Source organism: Erinaceus europaeus, chromosome 7 (assembly GCF_950295315.1).
Source record: "Erinaceus europaeus chromosome 7, mEriEur2.1, whole genome shotgun sequence".
Lineage (NCBI taxonomy): Eukaryota > Metazoa > Chordata > Mammalia > Eulipotyphla > Erinaceidae > Erinaceus > Erinaceus europaeus.
The window spans coordinates 112,056,335-112,064,836 of NC_080168.1; the positions used below are offsets into that span (position 1 = coordinate 112,056,335).

The following is an 8,502-nucleotide window of genomic DNA, read 5'->3' on the forward strand; positions in this document are numbered from 1 at the left end:
CTCCCCTTTCTCTCCCACTGTCTGTTGGTGATTGAATCATGCTGAGTCCCAGGGATGACAATGGTGAGAAAAACAGCCTGCTGTCTGCCCATAGGGATCTTACAGTCTAGAACTGCTCTTTCCAGTCTGGTAACCATTAGTCTCTAGCTACTTCTGTGAAATTACTACTGCAACTAATTGAAGTTAGATACAAGAGCAAGTGATTTCCCTAGTCATAACAGCTTTACTTCAAGTGCTCACTGCTAGCCCGGCAAGATAAGTCATGACACATTTTTGCAAAGGAAAACATTAAAAAAAAAACACACCACATCATGATGTTTTAAAATTTTTTGATTACTGTTTTAATAATGGTTTACAGGATTATAAAAGTACAGAGGTATATTTCCACATCACTGCCATTTGTGGCATCCTATTTAAATATCTATTAAAGTTGCTTTATTAAATGCACCGGAGTGAGTGTCAGAACAAACAAACAAACAAACAAACAAGAACACACAACATAAAGTGATGAGCTACCCTGCCCTGGGACAACACGTGAAGATTGCATATTTGTATGTATGGGCACTACCACTGTCCAATTCGACTGTGCCGCTTACAGATTTTCTTTTATTTCTGTCTGCTTAAGTTCAGAAACATTGCCAAATGTCAAACATAAACAGAAATCATGTAGCTAAAAAAAATCAACAGAGTGAATGACACATCATTCATCACATCAGTGATAAGTCTGTAGAACATATCTATGTGAACTCAGATACTTGTTTTTTAAATACAGCTTCTCCCCCCTCACTTTTCTTTTTTCTTTTTTTAAAGTTTTTAAAAATATTTATTTCCTTTTGTTGATCTTGCTGTAGTTATTATTGTAGTTGTTGTTGATGTTGTCATTGTTGAATAGGACAGAGATAAATAGAGAGAGGAGGGGAAGACAGAGAGGGGGAGAGAAAGATAAGACACCTGCAGACCTGCTTCACCGCTTGTGAAGCGACTCCCCTGAAGGTAGGGAGCAGGGGCTTGAACCAGACTCCTTACGCTGGTCCTTGTGCTTTGTGCCACATGCAGTTAACCCGCTGTGCTACTGCCCAACTCCCTCCCCCCTCACTTTTCACCATTGTTTGACTAATTTAAGATTGACACAGATGTATATCCAAAATTAGACTCAACTTTGTTGACATGAAAGAAATTCTAGAACCTCAGCTACTAAAATTTTATACCTTTAATTTCCTCTAAAAAAAAAAAAAACTCCAAACATCTTTATATGTGTGCCCCTTAATTTGAACTACTCAATACTTGATTGGGATAGAAGGGAGAAGAATTCCTGGAAGAGAAGAGCTTCAGACAGTGTTCACTGATGTGCCATGATTTTCTGACAGCCCAGATGTAGTGTATTTCTAATACTGTAGAGAGTTCTGGGGCAGGGGAAGGAGGGAGAGGAATGGAGTGGAGGGCATGGACCATAAAGGGGCTGAAATCAGCACTCCAAATCTGGTTGAAGCCAAAGCCTCTGTTTCCCCCTTCTGTTCCCCCCTGGTTCTCCAACCCTTTTATTTGACCTCAAGTGTAAATCATTAGCTGGAGTGGCAGACACAAAGCAGAACTCATTCAACACAGGCCTGTGTGGGAAGGGCCTGAAGAAAGCTCAGTGTAATTGAATGTCTTTAGGTCCTGAAGACTGCAGGGTCCCACTGGCTCCGGGTGCCCAGGGTGGGGGAAGGGGAGAACGCCACATGCCATAGGCACAGGTATCATGGGGTACAACTCCACACAATTCCCGCCACCCGATCTCCATATCCCATCCCCTCCCCTGATAGCTTTCCTATTCTCTATCCCTCTGGGAGTATGGACCCAAGGTCATTGTGGGTTGCAGAAGGTGGAAGGTCTGGCTTCTGTAACTGCTTCCCCTCTGAACATGGGCGTTGACTGGTCGGTCCATTCTCCCAGTCTGCCTCTCTCTTTCCCTAGTAGGATGGGTCTCTGGGGAAGCGGAGCTCCAGGACACATTGGTGGGGTCTTCAGTCCAGGGAAGCCTGGCTGGCATCCAGATGGCATCTGGAACCTGGTGGCTGAAAAGAGAGTTAACATACAAAGCCAAACAAATTGTTGAACAATCATGGACCCAAAGGTTGGAATAGTGGAGAGGAAGTGTTGGGGGGTACTCACTGCAGACTCTAGTGTACTTCTGCTTTTGGGTATATATTTTGCACTAGTTTATGAATATGTGTGGACATATGCTCTCTCACACAGAACCTGGTGTATATCTAGGTTTTGGGACTTTGTTAGGAAGTGAACCACCTGGGATGGAATTAGAGAATGCTATGAAAGGAAAGGTCTCATCCGAGTAATGAAGCTGAAGGGTTGTCATTCCACAGGTGAAGTCTCTGGACACAGTCTGAGGTGAAGCATGTTGAGGTGGCAATTGTTGCGTTGATTAGGTTGCGATCGGCGGATGCCATATTATTTGATATGAATTGGGAGAAGCATGCGGGAAAGTGGGCCCCACCCTAAGGTTCCAGGACTGGGGGAAATATAGGCTCTATAGTGGAGATGTGAGGTTCCTGCTATGTTAGGGTTGAAAAAGACAATGGATAGTTATTGTTATCATCACATTATTTGGTAATTGGGTTAACCTTGAAAAGTCCCTTTGTTGGGCAGGGGAGATAGCATAATGGTTATGCAAACAGACTCTCATGCCTGAGGCTCCTAAGTCCCAGGTTCAATCCCCCGCACCACCATAAGCCAGAGCTGAGCAGTGCTCTGGTGTTTCTCTGTGTCTTTCTCTGCATCTCTCTCAAAAATAAAATAAATAAATAAAATATTCAAAAAAAGAGAAAAGTCCATTTGTTAGGGTTTGCTGTATAATATCCAGTATCTTGTATCATAGCTGTGCCACCAGTTGCTTCTAATCTACCTGGTCTAGGCTTTTGAGAGAGTCCGCATATCAAAGACTTAGCCTATGTATTAAAAAGACTCAGTCTGTGTTTTAAAAAGTTCGAGATGTACAATCAATTTTCTTCCCTCTCATATTAATTAAATAGTGATTTATATGACTACATTTTACTAGGAGTGTACATAAACACCATTTCCACCACCAAAAGACTGTGTCCCATTCCACCAACCCATCCCCGCACCCCTCCCCCCCCACCGCCCCAGGAAGCCGAATGTTCACCCTTCCCCTCACCACAGGCTTTTTACTTTGGTGCCCTACTCTCAGTTTAGTCAGATCCTGCTTTTAGTTTCCCTTTCTGATCTTCTTTCTCAACTTCTATTGATGAATGGGATCATCCCATACTCATCTTTATCTTTCTGACTTAGCTCACTTAACATAATTCCTTCTAGCTCCGTCCAAGATGGGTTAGAGAAGGTGGGTTCATTGTTCTTAATAGCTGCATAGTAGTATATATAACTTTTAAAAAATATTTATTCCCTTTTGTTGCCCTTTTTATTGTTGTAGTTATTATTGTTGTTATTGATGTTGTCGCTGTTGGATAGGACAGAGAGAAATGGAGACAGGAGGGGAAGACAGAGAGGGGGAGAGAAAGCAAACCTGCTTCACTGTCTGTGAAATGACTCCCCTGCAGGTGGGGAGCCAGGGGCTCGAACTGGGATCCTTACGCCGGTCTTTGTGTTTTGTGCCACGTGTGCTTAACCCACTGGGCTACTGCCCGACTCCTGTAACTTCTTTTAAAACACTTTTTATTATCTTTATTTATTGGATAGAGACAGCCAGAAATCTAGAGGAAGGGGGAGATAGAGAGGGAGAGAGACAGAGAGCTCTGAAGCACTGCTTCAGCACTCTCGAAGCTTTCCTCCTGCAGGTGGGGACCGGGGCCTTGAACCAGGTCCTCGTGCACTGTAACATGTGCACTCAATTAGGTGCGCCACTACCCAACTTTCATTTGAATATTTAAACATGATCCTCAGGTCATGCAAAATTATCAGTTTAAAAAAATCACCACTTAATATTGCTGTGAAAAAAGTTCCTAGTTTTGGGGGTCAGACGGTAGCACAGTGGGTTAAGCACACATGGTGCAAAGCACAAGGACCGGCGTAAGGATCCTGGTTTGAGCCCTTGGCTCCCCACCTGCGGGGGGGGGGTCACTTCACAGGCAGTGAAGCAGGTCTATAGTTGTCTGTCTTTCTGTCCCCCTCTCTGTTGGCCCTCCTCTCTCCATTTCTCTCTGTCCTATCCAACAGCAACAACAGCAGTGACAATAATAATAATTACAACAATAAGGGTAACAACAAGGGCAACAAAAATGGGAAAAATGGCCTCTAGGAGCAGTGGATTCATGGTGCAAGCATCAAACTCCAGCAATAACCCTAGAGGCAAAAAAAAAAAAAAAATAGTTCCTAGTTTTATTGAATTTCAAGCCCCACCTGTTGCTGTCTTGGCAGGACAACAACCGCATACTTTTGCTAGCTATATACAACCCAAGGGCCAGACGTTCCCCACCCCTGCCTGAGTGCCCACAGACATGTACCCTACATCTCTCCTGCTGTAGGACTGTCCATTTAATGGGATTCTGATTACTCTTTCTCTTTTTTTTTTTCCTTTCAGGGTTATTGCTGGGCTCGGTGCCTGCACCATGAATCCACTGCTCCTTGAGGCCATTTCCCCCCCCCCCATTTTGTTGCCTTTGTTGTTGTAGCCTTGTTGTGGTTATTGTTATTGCCATTGTTGATGTTGTTCATTGTTGGATAGGACAGAGAGAAATGGAGAGAGGAGGGGAAGACAGAGAGGGGGAGAGAAAGATAGACACCTGCAGACCTGCTTCACTGCCTGTGAAGTGACTCCCCTGCAGGTGGGGAGCTGGGGGCTCGAACCGGGATCCTTACTCCGGTCCCTGCGCTTTGCGCCACATGCGCTTAACCCACTGCACCACCGCCTGACCCTCCTGATTACCCTCTTTAATAGAAACAGCTTCCCAAGACCCACAGATGTCTGTGACTCTATTTCCTTGGGATGTTCAGTGTAGAGAATTGCTTCCTGGGCTCATTGCTGGGCAGAGAGGCCAGCAAAGGAGCTCAATCCTTACCCAGTGCTTGGGGTGGGGATCCCTCTCTCCATGCCAGGAGGCTAGTAATCAAGCAACACAGAATCTCCTGGACAAGAGCTGTGTGTGACTTAGGTGGACAGAACTAGGTCTGGAATGCTTGAAGGAGATGGGTTTCAGCTACTGGAAGGGGAAACAATGCTTTAACAATGAGAGCAGTCAGCAGGGACTGTGCTGTCTTAAAGTCTTGACAGAGGCCAGATGTAAGGAAGACCAAAAAAGAGACTCCTACCTTGAGAGGTCAAATGTGAACACCATCCATCCATCCATCCATCCATACATCCATCCATCCATCCATCCATCCATTTGTCTACCACATTACTAATCACCTCCCTATTCTGTGCACTGTGTTAAGAGTCTGAAGACAGGGGCCAGATGATGGTACACCTGGTTAAGCGCACACATGACTATGCACAAGGACCTGGGTTCAAGCCCCTGGTCCCCACCTGTAGGGGGAAAGCTTCAAGAGTGGTGAAGCAGGGCTGCAGGTGTCTCTCTGTCTCTTTCCCTCTCTACCACCCTCTCTCCTCTCAATTTCTATCTGTCTCTATCCAATAATAAATAATACAAATTTTAGCCAAAAAAAAAAAAAAAAAAGAGTCTGAAGACAGAGCAGATCTGTCAAGTCCCTAACCTCTTGGATCTGAGACAGGGTGGGTGGGAGGAATGGATGGCAGGAGCTAGGGATCTGGAGCATCCTGTCTTTTGGGGCCTGTAGGATATGTGGAACTGTATTCAACTTATTGCCTCATTTCCACATAGTGAGCCTCACACTAGCTCCTTTTATTTTAATTAATTAATTTTACCAAAGCACTATTCAGCTCTGGCTTGTGGTGGTGTGGGGGATTGAACCTGGGACTTTGGAGCCTCAGGACTTTTGGAGTCTCTTTGCATAACCATTATGCTATCTACCCCCGCCCTTACACTAACTCTTACCAGAGTTAGCCAGACCTGTCTAAAGGCCTGTAAGTGTGTTTCCTTCAGGAAAGGAGGAGCTTGACTTAATTCTTCAAAAAACAGAGGCCCAGAGGGTGGCTGACTCCATGTTACAGAGGTTGTGATTGGGACTTTTATTTTTATTTTTATTTTATTTTATTTTTCCCCCTACGCTCCCCCTAACAGTCTTAGATTTCAGAGTTTGTCAGCTCTTTTCACTCAGGTGTTGATCCAAGCCACAACATCCCTCTCCTCACCACCCCCATCTCCCCAGTTCAGGTCTTCCCAGCGTGGGAGAGGGGAGGGCATTTGTGTTGGGGGTATGGGAAAGAGCCTGTCTGTGCACAGCTCTGCTCATTCCTGGCAACCAGAGGGCATAACCAGATTGTGACAGGCCTTCCAGAGAAGGAAGCTGCTAGACCAGCTGTGGAGCATGGGAAGGGGACTTTGGAATGCAGATTCCCCTCCATTTATAATACCGTCAAACCTCAGCATTTACTGTAGCCAGACATAATTCAATCCTGTCCACACACCCTGAAGCACTAAGCACTCTCTTAGCTTATTTGTTTGTTTGTTTCTAGATACAGAAAAAGAGGCAGAGAGAGAAGTGCACAACAGCACTGAAGCTTCTTCAAAGTGGAGGGGGCCGGCTTGAACCGGGGTGGTGCACATGGCAATGCCACACACTCTCTAGGGAGCGACTTCACCAGCCCTTTCGAAACCAAGGCACTGACAGGTAAGGAACCTGCCCCACAGATGAGGCGCCAGTCACTGGCTCTCAGGGATGTGAGCCCGGATACCAGGGCTCCGGGGTTGCCACTCTGGCGCTGGCCCTCATCGCCGTGGGTGGGGAGCCCCTCCTCCCATCTCCCTCAGTGCGCAGTTGGCACCTATGGGTGCCCTCCCTCAGCCCGACCACATTGGAGTCCGCCTCCAAGGTCACATTTCTCGTAGGCGGGGCAGAGAAGCAAAGCGGAATTAGAAGAACAAAAAGGAGCTTTGTGTCTGGGCTGGATTTCCCTTAGAGCCCTTGCAGAGGTGGGGAGTGGGGAGACTGCTCCAGAACCGGGGCTGAAGCCCCAGATTCACCTTTAAGGAATTCTCTGGGAGCCAGGCGGCGATGCACCTAGTACCGATGCACCTAGTACCATGCTTAAATTAAAGTTTGAGACCCTGCTCTTCACCTGCGGGGGGGGGGGGTGTCAGGGGGCGGGGACACATCATAAGCTTAAGTTTGCAGGTACCTGTCTTTCTCCCTTTCCCTCTCAATTTCTCTCTGTCTTAGCAAATAAAATAGAAAGCAGAAAAAAAAAAAAGGAGAAGAAGTAGAAGTAGCAGGAGGAGGAGAAGAAGAAGAATGAGAAAATGTCTGCCGGGAGCTGTGGATTCATAGTGCTCGGAGCCCCAGCGACAGCCCTGGTGGCAATTAAAAAATAATAATAACAGTAATTCCCCTCCCACCTCCTCACTTGGGCAAGCCGCGTATGGAAACCTCGAGTGTGTCCCCCATTTCCAGCTACTGAGAATAAAGCTGCTTTTCCTGGACAGGTTCTTTTATGATCAGAAGTTTTCACTCCTTTGGGATAAATGCCTAAGAGTGCAGTTGCTGTGTCGCAGGCTTCTTTTAAGGAACTGCCGGACTGTTTGCAGGTGTGGCTGTGCTGTCTTAGGTCCCCAGCAGCGATGTGCGAGTGCTTTGTTGTCACCACACTGGCTCCAGCATTTGATGGCACCTAGTTGTTGTTTTTTTTTGCCTCCAGCGTCATTGCTGGGGCTTTGCGCCTGCACCGCACAATCCACTGCTCTTGGAGGTCATTTCTCCCATTTTGTTGCCCTTGTTGTTCCGATTATTGGTATTGTTGCCATTGCTGTTGTTGCTGGACAGGACAGAGAGAAATGGAGAGAGCAGGGAGACAGAGGGGGAGAGAATGACAGACACCTGCAGACTGCTTCATCGCTTGTGAAGTGACCCCCTGCAGGTGGAGAGCCGGGGCTTGAACCAGGATCTTTAGGCCTGTTCTTGTGCTTAATCCGCTGCACTACCACCCAGCCCCCTGCACCTACTTTTAATTTTAGCCCTGCTAGTAGAGGTCTCCAGTTAGCTTCCTGCAACTTTTTGCATTTCCCTTCTAGTCAGAGATGTTGAACAGCTTGTTGTGTGTTTATTTGCCACCTGTATATCCTCTTCAAGCTGGACAGACTTTTGGGGTCTTTTGCTCATCTTCTAATTGGATTGTCTGCATTTCACTATTGCATTTTGAGAACACTTTGTGTGCTGTAGATTCTCGTGGGATGTACAGTTTGCAAATATTTTCTCCCTGTCTGTTGCTCATCTTCTTATTTCGGTGGTTTCAGGACTTCATGCATGCACAATCTCCTCACCACTCCTGAGTCGACTTTTTTTTTTTTTTAATTCTCTTTGTTTTAGAGGAAGAAAAAATAAAACCGAGAAAGAGGGAGAGACATGTGTGAGCTGCTGCATTCATAACTGACCTGAACTGGGGACCCTCCAAGTATT

General features: G+C 46.2%; 1 long non-coding RNA gene across 1 annotated transcript in view; it reads left to right on the plus strand.

Annotated features, from left to right (window-relative positions):
* Window positions 1-8,502, plus strand: part of LOC132539509 (uncharacterized) — a 34,320-nt gene extending 25,818 nt beyond the window's left edge. Inside the window, exons 2-3 of the long non-coding RNA XR_009550843.1 lie at window positions 6,566-6,720; window positions 8,413-8,502. This is a non-coding gene — a long non-coding RNA (uncharacterized LOC132539509). The remainder of the gene's footprint in view (window positions 1-6,565; window positions 6,721-8,412) is intronic.